This window comes from Sus scrofa, chromosome 16, assembly GCF_054392235.1.
Source record: "Sus scrofa isolate SSC_HxYL_T2T_F1_AM1 chromosome 16, Sscrofa_HxYL_maternal_Yorkshire_Landrace_v2.0, whole genome shotgun sequence".
NCBI lineage: Eukaryota > Metazoa > Chordata > Mammalia > Artiodactyla > Suidae > Sus > Sus scrofa.
Window position 1 is genome coordinate 4149716 of NC_139398.1, and position 16772 is coordinate 4166487.

A 16772-nucleotide genomic window follows, 5' to 3' on the forward strand; every position below is an offset into this window, starting at 1 on the left:
AATCACGCTGCATGGAATCCACTGCATTCAATCAGGAATCATTTTACCACGCTGCATGGAGTTCACTGCATTCAATCACAATGCATGGAATCCACTGCATTCAATCGGGATGCTTTGGGCCATGCCTCATAAAATCCACTGCATTCAACGACGCTGCATGGAATCCACCGAATTTAACTGGGATACATTATACTAAGCTGTATCGAATCCACTGCATTCAATCAGGATGCATTTTACCATATTGCATGGAGTTCACTGCATTCAATCATGCTACACGTAATCCACTGCATTCAATCAGGATGCTTTGGGCCATGCTGCATAAAATCCATTGCATTCAATTGGGAAGCATTTGGCCTCGCTGCATTGACTCCACTTGATAAAATCGGGATCCATTGCGCCACAATGCATGGAATCCTCTGCATTCAGTGATGCTGCATGGAATCCACTGCATTCCATCGGCATGCATTTTACCACACTGCATGGAGTACACTGCATTCAATCACATTGGATGGAATCCAATGCATTCAATCGGGATGCTTTGGGCCATGCTGCAGAAAATCCACTGCATTCAATCGGGATGCACTGGGCCTCGCTGCATGGACTCCACTGCATTCAATTGGTATCCATTGCGCTGCAATGCATGGAATCCTCTGCATTCAATGACGCTGCAAGGAATCCACTGCATTCAATCGGGATGCTTTGGGGCATGCTTCATGAAATCCACTGCATTCAATCATGCTGCATGGAATCCACTGCACTCCATCATGCTGCATAAAATCCACTGCATTCAATAGGGTTCCATTTCTTCACACTGCAGGGAATACAATGCATTCAATCGGGATGCATTTTAACACTCTGCATGGATTACACTGCTGCATAATGGATTACACTGCTGCAATCATGCTGCATATAATCCACTGCATTCAATAGGGATGCTTTGGGCCATGCTGCATAAAATCCACTGCATTCCATCGGGATGCATTGGGCCTCGCTGCATGGACTCCACTGCATACAATCGGGATCCATTGCGCCACAATGCATGGGATCTTCTGCATTCATTGACGCTGCATGGAATCCACTGCATTCAATTGGGATGCTTTGGGCCATGCTGCATATAATCCAGTGCATTCAATTGGGATGCATTTTTCCTCACTCCATTGACTCCACTGCATACAATAAGGATCAATTGCAACACAATGCATGGAATCCTCTGCATTCAATGATGCTCCATTGAATCCAGTGCACTCAATCAGGATGCTTTGGGCCATGCTGCATAAAATCCACTGCATTGAATCCACTGCATTCAATCAGGATGCTTTGGGCCATGCTTAATAAATTCCACTGCATTCAACGACGCTGCATGGAATCCACCGAATTTAACTGGGATACATTATACTAAGCTGTATCGAATACACTGCATTCAAGCAGGATGCATTTTACCACATTGCATGGAGTTCACTGCATTCAATCATGCTGCACGTAATCCACTGCATTCAATCAGGATGCTTTGGGCCATGCTGCATAAAATCCACTGCATTCAATCATGCTGCACGTAATCCACTGCATTCAATCGGGATGCATTTTACCAGGCTGCATGGAATCCACTGCATTCAGTCCCGCTGCATGGAATCCACGGCATTCAATCGGGATGCATTTTACCAGGCTGCATATAATCCAGTGCATTCAATCACGCTGCATGGAATCCAGTGCATTCAATCACGCTGCATGGAATCCACTGCATTCAATCAGGATGCATTTTAATAAGCTGCATGGAATCCATTCAGTCATCACGCTGCATGGACTCCGCTGAATACAGTCGGGATCCATTACGCCACAATGCAGGGAATCCTCTGCATTCAATCGGGATGCATTTTACCAGGCTGCATGGAATCCACTGCATTCAATCACGCTGAATGGAGTACACTGCATTCAATCACGCTGCATGGAATCCCCTGCATTCAATCGGGATGCATTTTACCACACTGCATGGAGTACACTTCATTCAATCACAATGGATGGAATCCAATGCATTCAATCGGGATGCTTTGGGCCATGCTGCAGAAAATCCACTGCATTCAATCGGGATGCACTGGGCCTCGCTGCATGGACTCCACTGCATTCAATTGGTATCCATTGCGCTGCAATGCATGGAATCCTCTGCATTCAATGATGCTGCAAGGAATCCACTGCATTCAATCGGGATGCTTTGGGGCATGCTTCATGAAATCCACTGCATTCAATCATGCTGCATGGAATCCACTGCACTCCATCATGCTGCATAAAATCCACTGCATTCAATAGGGTTCCATTTCTTCACACTGCAGGGAATACAATGCATTCAATCGGGATGCATTTTAACACTCTGCATGGATTACACTGCTGAATAATGGATTACAGTGCTGCAATCCTGCTGCATATAATCCCCTGCATTCAATCGGGATGCTTTGGGCCATGCTGCATAAAATCCACTGCATTCCATCGGGATGCATTGGGCCTCGCTGCATGGACTCCACTGCATACAATCGGGATCCATTGCACCACAATGCATGGAATCTTCTGCATTCAATGACGCTGCATGGAATCCACTGCAATCAATCGGGATGCTTTGGGCCATGCTGCATAAAATCCACTGCATGCAATCATGCTGCATGGAATCCACTGCATTCAATAGGGTTCCATTGCTTCATTCTGCATGGAATCCACTGCATTCAATCACGCTGCATGGAATCCACTGCATTCAATCGGGATGCATTTTACCACGCTGAATGGAGTACACTGCATTCAAGCACAATGCATGGAATCCACTGCATTGAATCGGGATGCTTTGGGCCATGCTGCATAAAATCCTCTGCATTCAATCATGCTGCATAAAATCCACTGCATTCAATAGGGTTCCATTTCTTCACACTACATGGAATACACTGCATTCAATCACGCTGTATGGAATAAACTGCATTCAATCCGGATGCATTTAACCACGCTGCATGGATTACACTTCATTCAATCACAATGCATGGAATCCACTGCATTCTATCAGGATGCTTTGGGCCATGCTGCAAAAAATCCACTGCATTCAAGAGGGTTCCATTTCTTCACGCTGCATGGAATCTACTGCATTCAATAGGGTTCCATTTCTTCACGCTGCATGGAATACACTGCATTCAATCAGGATGCATGGAATCGACTCCATTCAATCAGGATGCATTATACAACGCTGCATGGATTACCCTGCATTCAATCACAATGCATGGAATCCACTCCATTCAATCGGGATGCTTTGGGCCATGCTGCAGAAAATCCACTGCATTCAATCGGGATGCATTGGGACTCGCTGCATAGACTCCACTGCATATAATCTGGATCCATTGCACCACAATGCATGGAATGCTCTGCATTCAATGTCGCTGCATGGAATCCACTGCATTCAATCGGGATGCTTTGGGCCATGCTGCATAAAATCCACTGCATTCAATCATGCTGCATGGATTCCACTGCATTCAATCATGCTGCATAAAATCCAATGCATTCAATAGGGTTCCATTTCTTCACACTGCATGGACTTCACTGCATTCAATCACTCTGCATGAAATTCACTGCATTAGATCTGGATGCATTTTACCACGCTGCATGGATTACACTGCATTCAATGACGCTGCATGGAATCCACTGCATTCAATCGGGATGCTTTGGGCCATGCTGCATAAAATCCACTGCATTCAATCGGGATGCATTGGGACTCGCTGCATAGACTCCACTGCATATAATCTGGATACATTGCACCACAATGCATGGAATGCTCTGCATTCAATGTCGCTGCATGGAATCCACTCCATTCAATCGGGATGCTTTGGGCCATGCTGCATATAATCCACTGCATTTAATCGGGATGCATTGGGCCATGCTGCATGGACCCCACTGCATAAAATCGGGATCCATTGCGCCAAAATGCGAGGAATCATCTGCATTTAATGACGCTGCATTGAATCCACTGCATTCGATCGGGATCCATTTTACCACGCAGCGTGGATTACACTGCTTTCAATCACAATGCATGGAATCCACTGTATTCAATCGGGATGCTTTGGGCCATACTGCATAAAAACCACTGCATTCAATCTTGCTGCATGGAATCCAATGCATTCAATCATGCTGCATAAAATCCATGCATTCAAGAGGGTTCCAATTCTTCACACTGCATGGAATCCACTGCATTCAATCGGGATGCATTTTACCACGCTGCATATATTACACTGCATTGAATTGCAATGCATAGAATTCACTGCATTCAATCGGGAAGCATTTTACACCACTGCATGGAATCCACTGCATTTAATCACGCTACATGTAATCCATGGAATTTAATCGGGATTCATTTTACTAAGCTGTATGTCATTGACTGCATTTAATCACACTGCATGGAATCCACTGCATTCAATTGGGATTCATTTTACAAGGCTGCATGGAGTTGACTGCATTCAATCACAATACATGGAATCCACTGCATTCAATCGGGATGCTTTGGGCCATGCTGCATAAAATCCACTGCATTCAATTGGGTTCCATGTCTTCACTCTGCATGGAATACACTGCATTCAATCACGCTGCATGGAATCCCCTGCATTCAATCGGGATGCATTCTACCTTGCTGCATGGAGTTCACTGCATCCAATCACAATGCATGGAATCCACTGCATTCAATCGGGATGCTTTGGGCCATGCTGCATAAAATCCACTGCATTCAATCATGCTGCATGGAATCCACTGCATTCAATCGGGATGCATTTTACCACGCTGCATGGATTACACTTCATTCAATCACAATGCATGGAATCCACTGCATTCTATCGGGATGCTTTGGGCCATGCTGCATATAATCCACTTCATTTAATCGGGATGGTTTGGGTCATGCTGAATAAAATCCACTGCATTCAATCATGCTGCATGGAATCCACTGCATTCAATCGGGATGCAATTTACCACGCTGAATGGAGTACACTGCATTCAATCATGCTGCATGGATTCCCCTGCATTCAATCGGGATGCTTTAGATCATGCTGCAAAAAAATCCACTGCATTCAATCGGGATGCATTGGGCCTCGCTTCATGGACTCCAGTGCATACAGTCGGGATCCATTGCACCACAATACATGGAATCCTCTGCATTCAATGACGCTGCAAGGAATCCACTGCATTCAATCGGGATGCTTTGGGCCATGCCTCATAAAATCCACTTCATTCAATGACGCTGCATGGAATCGACTGCATTCAATCATGCTGCATGTAATCCACTGCTTACAATAGGGTTCAATTTCTTCACGCTGCATGGAATCCACTGCATTCAATCACGCTGCATTGAATCCACTGCATTCAATCAGGATGCATGTTCCCACGCTGCATGGAGTACACTGCATTCAATCAAAATGCATGGAATCCACTGCATTCAATCGGGATGCTTTGGGCCATGCTGCATACAATCCACTGCATTCAATCGGGATGCATTGGGCCTCACTGCATGGACTCCACTGCATATAATCGGGATCCATTACACCACAATGCATGGAATCATCTGCATTCAATGACGCTGCATGGAATCCACTGCATTCAATCGGGATGCATTTTACCAGGCTGCATGGAATCCATGCATTCATCACGCTGCATGGACTCCACTGCATACAATCGGGATCCATTGCACCACAATGCATGGAATACTCTGCATTCAATAATGCTCCATGGACTCCACTGCATTCAATCAGGATGCTTTGGGCCATGCTGCATAAAATCCACTGCATTCAATCATGCTCCATTAAATCCACTGCATTCAATCAGGCTGCATAAAATACACTGCATTCAATAAGGTTCCATTACTTCACACTTCATGGAATACAGTGCATTCAATCACGCTTCATGGAATCCACTGCATTCAATCGGGATTCATTTTACCACGCTGCATGGAGTTCACTGCATTCAATCACAATGCATGGAATCCACTGCATTCAATCGGGATGCTTTGGGCCATGCCTCATAAAATCCACTGCATTCAACGACGCTGCATGGAATCCACCGAATTTAACTGGGATACATTTTACTAAGCTGTATCGAATCCACTGCATTCAATCAGGATGCATTTTACCATATGGCATGGAGTTCACTGCATTCAATCATGCTACACGTAATCCACTGCATTCAATCAGGATGCTTTGGGCCATGCTGCATAAAATCCACTGCATTCAATCATGCTGCACGTAATCCACTGCATTCAATCGGGATGCATTTTACCAGGCTGCATGGAATCCACTGCATTCAGTCACGCTGCATGGAATCCACTGCATTCAATCGGGATGCATTTTACCAGGCTGCATGGAATCCACTGCATTCAGTCACGCTGCATGGAATCCACTGCATTCAATCGGGATGCATTTTACCAGGCTGCCTGGAATCCATGCATTCATCACACTGCATGGACTCCACTGCATACAATCGGGATCCATTGCGCCACAATGCATGGAATACTCTGCATTCAATGATGCTCCATGGAATCCACTGCATTCAATCAGGATGCTTTGGGCCATGCTGCATAAAATCCACTGCATTCAATAATGCTGCATGGAATCCACTGCATTCAATCATGCTGCATAATATCCACTGCATTCAAAATGTTCCATTTCTTCACGCTGCATGGAATCCACTGCATTCAATCGGGATGCATTTTACCTCACTGCATGGAGTACACTGCATTCAATCTCAATGCATGGAATCCACTGCATTCAATCGGGATGTTTTGGGCCATGCTGCAAAAAATCCACTGCAATCAATCAGGATGCATTGGGCCTCGCTGCATGGACTCCACTGCATACAATCGGGATTCATTGCGCCACAATGCATGGAATCCTCTGCATTCAATGATGCTGCATGGAATCCACTGCTTTCCATCGGGATGCATTTTACCACACTGCATGGAGTACACTGCATTCAATCTCAATGCATGGAATCCACTGCATTCAATCGGGATGTTTTGGGCCATGCTGCAAAAAATCCACTGCAATCAATCAGGATGCATTGGGCCTCGCTGCATGGACTCCACTGCATACAATCGGGATTCATTGCGCTGCAATGCATGGAATCCTCTGCATTCAATGACGCTGCATGGAATCCACTGCATTCTATCGGGATGCTTTGGGGCATGCTTCATGAAATCCACTGCATTCAATCATGCTGCATGGAATCCACTGCACTCCATCATGCTGCATAAAATCCACTGCATTCAATAGGGTTCCATTTCTTCACACTGCAGGGAATACAATGCATTCAATCGGGATGCATTTTAACATTCTGCATGGATTACACTGCTGCATAATGGATTACACTGCTGCAATCATGCTGCATATAATCCACTGCATTCAATCGGGATGATTTGGGCCATGCTGCATAAAATCCACTGCATTCCATCGGGATGCATTGGGCCTCGCTGCATGGACTCCACTGCATACAATCGGGATCCATTGTGCCACAATGCATGGGATCTTCTGCATTCATTGATGCTGCATGGAATCCACTGCATTCAATTGGGATGCTTTGGGCCATGCTGCATATAATCCAGTGCATTCAATTGGGATGCATTTGGCCTCGCTCCATTGACTCCACTGCATACAATAAGGATCAATTGCAACACAATGCATGGAAACCTCTGCATTCAATGATGCTCCATTGAATCCAGTGCACTCAATCAGGATGCTTTGGGCCATGCTGCATAAAATCCACTGCATTGAATCCACTGCATTCAATCAGGATGCTTTGGGCCATGCTTAATAAATTCCACTGCATTCAACGACGCTGCATGGAATCCACCGAATTTAACTGGGATACATTATACTAAGCTGTATCGAATCCACTGCATTCAATCAGGATGCATTTTACCACATTGCATGGAGTTCACTGCATTTAATCATGCTGCACGTAATCCACTGCATTCAATCAGGATGCTTTGGGCCATGCTGCATAAAATCCACTGCATTCAATCATGCTGCACGTAATCCTCTGCATTGAATCGGGATGCATTTTACCAGGCTGCATGGAATCCACTGCATTCAGTCACGCTGCATGGAATCCACTGCATTCAATCGGGATGCATTTTACCAGGCTGCATGGAATCCAGTGCATTCAATCACGCTGCATGGAATCCAGTGCATTCAATCACGCTGAATGGAATCCACTGCATTCAATCAGGATGCATTTTAATAAGCTGCATGGAATCCATTCTGTCATCATGCTGCATGGACTCCGCTGCATACAGTCGGGATCCATTACGCCACAATGCATGGAATCCTCTGCATTCAATCGGGATGCATTTTTCCAGGCTGCCTGGAATCCATGCATTCATCACACTGCATGGACTCCACTGCATACAGTCGGGATCCATTGCGCCACAATGCATGGAATACTCTGCATTCAATGATGCTCCATGGAATCCACTGCATTCAATCAGGATGCTTTGTGCCATGCTGCATAAAATCCACTGCATTCAATCATGCTGCATGGAATCCACTGCATTCAATCGCGATGCATTTTACCTCGCTGCATGGAGTACACTGCATTCAATCTCAATGCATGGAATCCACTGAATTCAATCGGGATGTTTTGGGCCATGCTGCAAAAAATCCACTGCAATCAATCAGGATGCATTGGGCCTCGCTGCATGGACTCCACTGCATACAATCGGGATCCATTGCGCCACAATGCATGGAATCCTCTGGATTCAATGATGCTGCATGGAATCCACTGCATTCCATCGGGATGCATTTTACCACACTGCATGGAGTACACTGCATTCAATCACAATGGATGGAATCCAATGCATTCAATCGGGATGCTTTGGGCCATGCTGCAGAAAATCCACTGCATTCAATCGGGATGCACTTGGCCTCGCTGCATGGACTCCACTGCATTCAATTGGTATCCATTGCGCTGCAATGCATGGAATCCTCTGCATTCAATGACGCTGCATGGAATCCACTGCATTCTATCGGGATGCTTTGGGGCATGCTTCATGAAATCCACTGCATTCAATCATGCTGCATGGAATCCACTGCACTCCATCATGCTGCATAAAATCCACTGCATTCAATAGGGTTCCATTTCTTCACACTGCAGGGAATACAATGCATTCAATCGGGATGCATTTTAACACTCTGCATGGATTACACTGCTGCAAACATGCTGCATATAATCCACTGCATTCAATCGGGATGATTTGGGCCATGCTGCATAAAATCCACTGCATTCCATCAGGATGCATTGGGCCTCGCTGCATGGACTCCACTGCATACAATCGGGATCCATTTCGCCACAATGCATGGAATCTTCTGCATTCATTGATGCTGCATGGAATCCACTGCATTCAATTGGGATGCTTTGGGCCATGCTGCATATAATCCAGTGCATTCAATCGGGATGCATTTGGCCTCGCTCCATGGACTCCACTGCATACAATAAGGATCAATTGCAACACAATGCATGGAATCCTCTGCATTCAATGATGCTCCATTGAATCCAGTGCACTCAATCAGGATGCTTTGGGCCATGCTGCATAAAATCCACTGCATTCAATAGGGTTCCAACACTTCACGCTGCATGGAATCCACTGCATTCAATCAGGATGCTTTGGGCCATGCTTAATAAATTCCACTGCATTCAACAACGCTGCATGGAATCCACCGAATTTAATTGGGATACATTATACTAAGCTGTATCGAATCCACTGCATTCAATCAGGATGCATTTTACCACATTGCATGGAGTTCACTGCATTCAATCATGCTGCACGTAATCCACTGCATTCAATCGGGATGCATTTTACCAGGCTGCATGGAATCCACTGCATTCAATCACGCTGCATGGAATCCACTGCATTCAATCGGGATGCATTTTACCAGGCTGCATGGAATCCACTGCATTCAATCACGCTGCATGGAATCCACTGCATTCAATCACGCTGCATGGAATCCACTGTATTCAATCAGGATGCATTTTAATAAGCTGCATGGAATCCATTCAGTCATCACGCTGCATGGACTCCGCTGCATACAGTCGGGATTCTTTACCCCACAATGCATGGAATCCTCTGCATTCAATCGGGATGCATTTTACCAAGCTGCATGGAATCCACTGCATTCAATCACGCTGCATGGAATCCACTGCATTCAATCAAGCTGCATGGAATCCACTGCATTCAATCAGGATGCATTTTACCAGGCTGCCTGGAATCCATGCATTCATCACACTGCATGGACTCCACTGCATACAATCGGGATCCATTGCGCCACAATGCATTGAATACTCTGCATTCAATGATGCTCCATGGACTCCACTGCATTCAATCAGGATGCTTTGGGCCATGCTGCATAAAATCCACTGCATTCAATCATGCTGCATGGAATCCACTGCATTCAATCATGCTGCATAATATCCACTCCATTCAAAATGTTCCATTTCTTCACGCTGCATGGAATCCACTGCATTCAATCGGGATGCTTTGGGCCATGCTGCAAAAAATCCACTGCAATCAATCAGGATGCATTGGCCCTCGCTGCATGGACTCCACTGCATACAATCCGGATCCATTGCGCCACAATGCATGGAATAGTCTGCATTCAATGATGCTGCATGGAATCCACTGCATTCTATCGGGATGCTTTGGGGCATGCTTCATGAAATCAACTGCATTCAATCATGCTGCATGGAATCCACTGCACTCCATCATGCTGCATAAAATCCACTGCATTCAATAGGGTTCCATTTCTTCACACTGCAGGGAATACAATGCATTCAATCGGGATGCATTTTAACACTCTGCATGGATTACACTGCTGCAAACATGCTGCATATAATCCGCTGCATTCAATCGGGATGATTTGGGCCATGCTGCATAAAATCCACTGCATTCCATCGGGATGCATTGGGCCTCGCTGCATGGACTCCACTGCATACAATCGGGATCCATTTTGCCACAATGCATGGAATCCTCTGCATTCAATGATGCTCCATTGAATCCAGTGCACTCAATCAGGATGCTTTGGGCCATGCTGCATAAAATCCACTGCATTCAATAGGGTTCCAACACTTCACGCTGCATGGAATCCACTGCATTCAATCAGGATGCTTTGGGCCATGCTTAATAAATTCCACTGCATTCAACAACGCTGCATGGAATCCACCGAATTTAATTGGGATACATTATACTAAGCTGTATCGAATCCACTGCATTCAATCAGGATGCATTTTACCACATTGCATGGAGTTCACTGCATTCAATCATGCTGCACGTAATCCACTGCATTCAATCGGGATGCATTTTACCAGGCTGCATGGAATCCACTGCATTCAATCACGCTGCATGGAATCCACTGCATTCAATCGGGATGCATTTTACCAGGCTGCATGGAATCCACTGCATTCAATCACGCTGCATGGAATCCACTGCATTCAATCGGGATGCATTTTACCAGGCTGCATGGAATCCACTGCATTCAATCACGCTGCATGGAATCCACTGCATTCAATCACGCTGCATGGAATCCACTGTATTCAATCAGGATGCATTTTAATAAGCTGCATGGAATCCATTCAGTCATCACGCTGCATGGACTCCGCTGCATACAGTCGGGATCCATTACGCCACAATGCATGGAATCCTCTGCATTCAATCGGGATGCATTTTACCAGGCTGCATGGAATCCACTGCATTCAATCACGCTGCATGGAATCCACTGCATTTAATCAAGCTGCATGGAATCCACTGCATTCAATCAGGATGCATTTTACCAGGCTGCCTGGAATCCATGCATTCATCACACTGCATGGACTCCACTGCATACAATCGGGATCCATTGCGCCACAATGCATTGAATACTCTGCATTCAATGATGCTCCATGGACTCCACTGCATTCAATCAGGATGCTTTGGGCCATGCTGCATAAAATCCACTGCATTCAATCATGCTGCATGGAATCCACTGCATTCAATCATGCTGCATAATATCCACTGCATTCAAAATATTCCATTTCTTCACGCTGCATGGAATCCACTGCATTCAATCGGGATGCTTTGGGCCATGCTGCAAAAAATCCACTGCAATCAATCAGGATGCATTGGCCCTCGCTGCATGGACTCCACTGCATACAATCCGGATCCATTGCGCCACAATGCATGGAATAGTCTGCATTCAATGATGCTGCATGGAATCCACTGCATTCCATCGGGATGCATTTTACCACACTGCATGAAGTACACTGCATTCAATCACAATGGATGGATCCAATGCATTCAATCGGGATGCTTTGGGCCATGCTGCAGAAAATCCACTGCATTCAATGACGCTGCATGGAATCGACTGCATTCAATCATGCTGCATATAATCCACTTCTTACAATAGGGTTCAATTTCTTCACGCTGCATGGAATCCACTGCATTCAATCACGCTGCATGGAATCCACTACATTCAATCGGGATGCATGTTCCCACGCTGCATGGAGTACACTGCATTCAATCAAAATGCATGGAATCCCCTGCATTCAATCGGGATGCTTTGGGCCATGCTGCATACAATCCACTGCATTCAATCGGGATGCATTGGGCCTCACTGCATGGACTCCACTGCATATAATCGGGATCCATTACACCACAATGCATGGAATCATCTGCATTCAATGACGCTGCATGGAATCCACTGCATTCAATCGGGATGCATTTTACCAGGCTGCATGGAATCCATGCATTCATCACGCTGCATGGACTCCACTGCATACAATCGGGATCCATTGCGCCACAATGCATGGAATCCTCTGCATTCAATCAGGATGCTTTGGGCCATGCTGCATAAAATCCACTGCATTCAATCATGCTCCATTAAATCCACTGCATTCAATCAGGCTGCATAAAATACACTGCATTCAATAGGGTTCCATTACTTCACACTTCATGGAATACAGTGCATTCAATCACGCTTCATGGAATCCACTGCATTCAATCGGGATTCATTTTACCACGCTGCATGGAGTTCACTGCATTCAATCACAATGCATGGAATCCACTGCATTCAATCGGGATGCTTTGGGCCATGCCTCATAAAATCCACTGCATTCAATCGGGATGCCTTGGGCTTCGCTGCATGGACTCCACTGCATACAATCAGGATCCATTGCGCCACAATGCTTGGAATCCTCGCATTCATTGAGGCTTCATGTAATCCAATGTATTCAATCGGGATGCTTTGGGCCATGCTGCATAAAATCCACTGCATTCAATCATGCTTCATGGAATCCACTGCACTCAATCATGCTGCATAAAATCCACTGCCTACAATAATGTTGCATAACTTCACACTGTATGGAATACACTTCATTCCATCATGCTGCATGGAATCCACTGCATTTAATCGGGATGTTTTGGGCCATGCTGCATATAATCCACTGCATTCAATTGGGATGCATTGGGCCTCACTGCATGGACTCCACTGCATACAATCGGGATCCATTGCGCCACAATGCATGGAATCCTCTGCATTCAATGACGCTGCATGGAATCCACTGCATTCAATCGGTATGCTTTGGGCCATGCTGTATAAAATCCACTGCATCAATCATGCTGCATAATATTCACTGCATTCAATAGTGTACCTTTTCTTCACACTGCATGGAATACACTGCATTCAATCACGCTGTATGGAATAAACTGCATTCAATCGGGATGCATTTAACCACGCTGCATGGATTACACTGCATTCAATGACGCTGCATGGAATCCACTGCATTCAATCGGGATGCTTTGGGGCATGCTTCATGAAATCCACTGCATTCAATCATGCTGCATGGAATCCACTGCATTCAATAGGGTTCCATTTCTTCACGCTGAATGGAATACAGTGCATGCAATCACGCTCCATGGACTCCACTGCATACAATCTGGATCCATTGAGCCACAATGAATGGAATCCTCTGTATTCAATGACGCTGCATGGAATCCACTGCGGTGAATCAGGATGCTTTGGGCCATGCCGCATATAATCTACTGCATTCAATTGGGAAGCATTTGGCCTCGCTGCATTGACTCCACTTGATAAAATCGGGATCCATTGCGCCACAATGCATGGAATCCTCTGAATTCAATGACGCTGCATGGAATCCACTGCAATCAATCGGGATGCTTTGGGCCATGCTGCATAAAATCCACTGCATGCAATCATGCTGCATGGAATCCACTGCATTCAATAGGGTTCCATTGCTTCATGCTGCATGGAATCCACTGCATTCAATCACGCTGCATGGAATCCACTGCATTCAATCGGGATGCATTTTACCACGCTGAATGGAGTACACTGCATTCAATCACAATGCATGGAATCCACTGCATTGAATCGGGATGCTTTGGGCCATGCTGCATAAAATCCTCTGCATTCAATCATGCTGCATAAAATCCACTGCATTCAATAGGGTTCCATTTCTTCACACTACATGGAATACACTGCATTCAATCACGCTGTATGGAATAAACTGCATTCAATCCGGATGCATTTAACCACGCTGCATGGATTACACTTCATTCAATCACAATGCATGGAATCCACTGCATTCTATCAGGATGCTTTGGGCCATGCTGCAAAAAATCCACTGCATTCAAGAGGGTTCCATTTCTTCAAGCTGCATGGAATCTACTGCATTCAATAGGGTTCCATTTCTTCACGCTGCATGGAATACACTGCATTCAATCAGGATGCATGGAATCGACTCCATTCAATCAGGATGCATTATACAACGCTGCATGGATTACCCTGCATTCAATCACAATGCATGGAATCCACTCCATTCAATCGGGATGCTTTGGGCCATGCTGCAGAAAATCCACTGCATTCAATCGGGATGCATTGGGACTCGCTGCATAGACTCCACTGCATATAATCTGGATCCATTGCACCACAATGCATGGAATGCTCTGCATTCAATGTCGCTGCATGGAATCCACTGCATTCAATCGGGATGCTTTGGGCCATGCTGCATAAAATCCACTGCATTCAATCATGCTGCATGGATTCCACTGCATTCAATCATGCTGCATAAAATCCAATGCATTCAATAGGGTTCCATTTCTTCACACTGCATGGACTTCACTGCATTCAATCACACTGCATGAAATTCACTGCATTAGATCTGGATGCATTTTACCACGCTGCATGGATTACACTGCATTCAATGACGCTGCATGGAATCCACTGCATTCAATCGGGATGCTTTGGGCCCTGCTGCATAAAATCCACTGCATTCAATCGGGTTGCATTGGGCCTCGCTGCATGGACTTCACTGATTTCAATTTGTATCCATTGCCCCACAATGCATGGAATCCTCTGCATTCAACGACACTGCATGGAATCCACTGCATTCAATCATGCTGCATGGAATCCACTGCATTCAATAGGGTTCCATTTCTTCACGCTGCATGAATCCACTGCATTCAAACACGCTGCATGGAATCCACTGCATTCAATCGGGATGCTTTGGGCCATGCTGCATAAAATCCACTGCATTCAATCGGGATGCATAAAATACACTGCATTCAATAGGGTTCCATTACTTCACACTTCATGGAATACAGTGCATTCAATCACGCTTGATGGAATCGACTGCATTCAATCGGGATTCATTTTACCACGCTGCATGGAGTTCACTGCATTCAATCACAATGCATGGAATCCACTGCATTCAATCGGGATGCTTTGGGCCATGCCTCATAAAATCCACTGCATTCAACGACGCTCCATGGAATCCACCGAATTTAACTGGGATACATTATACTAAGCTGTATCGAATCCACTGCATTCAATCAGGATGCATTTTACCATATTGCATGGAGTTCACTGCATTCAATCATGCTACACGTAATCCACTGCATTCAATCAGGATGCTTTGGGCCATGCTGCATAAAATCCACTGCATTCAATTGGGAAGCATTTGGCCTCGCTGCATTGACTCCACTTGATAAAATCGGGATCCATTGCGCCACAATGCATGGAATCCTCTGCATTCAGTGATGCTGCATGGAGTCCACTGCATTCCATCGGCATGCATTTTACCACACTGCATGGAGTACACTGCATTCAATCACATTGGATGGAATCCAATGCATTCAATCGGGATGCTTTGGGCCATGCTGCAGAAAATCCACTGCATTCAATCGGGATGCACTGGGCCTCGCTGCATGGACTCCACTGCATTCAATTGGTATCCATTGCGCTGCAATGCATGGAATCCTCTGCATTCAATGACGCTGCAAGGAATCCACTGCATTCAATCGGGATGCTTTGGGGCATGCTTCATGAAATCCACTGCATTCAATCATGCTGCATGGAATCCACTGCACTCCATCATGCTGCATAAAATCCACTGCATTCAATAGGGTTCCATTTCTTCACGCTGAATGGAATACAGTGCATGCAATCACGCTCCATGGACTCCACTGCATACAATCTGGATCCATTGAGCCACAATGAATGGAATCCTCTGTATTCAATGACGCTGCATGGAATCCACTGCGGTGAATCAGGATGCTTTGGGCCATGCCGCATATAATCTACTGCATTCCATTGGGAAGCATTTGGCCTCGCTGCATTGACTCCACTTGATAAAATCGGGATCCATTGCGCCACAATGCATGGAATCCTCTGAATTCAATGACGCTGCATGGAATCCACTGCAATCAATCGGGATGCTTTGGGCCATGCTGCATA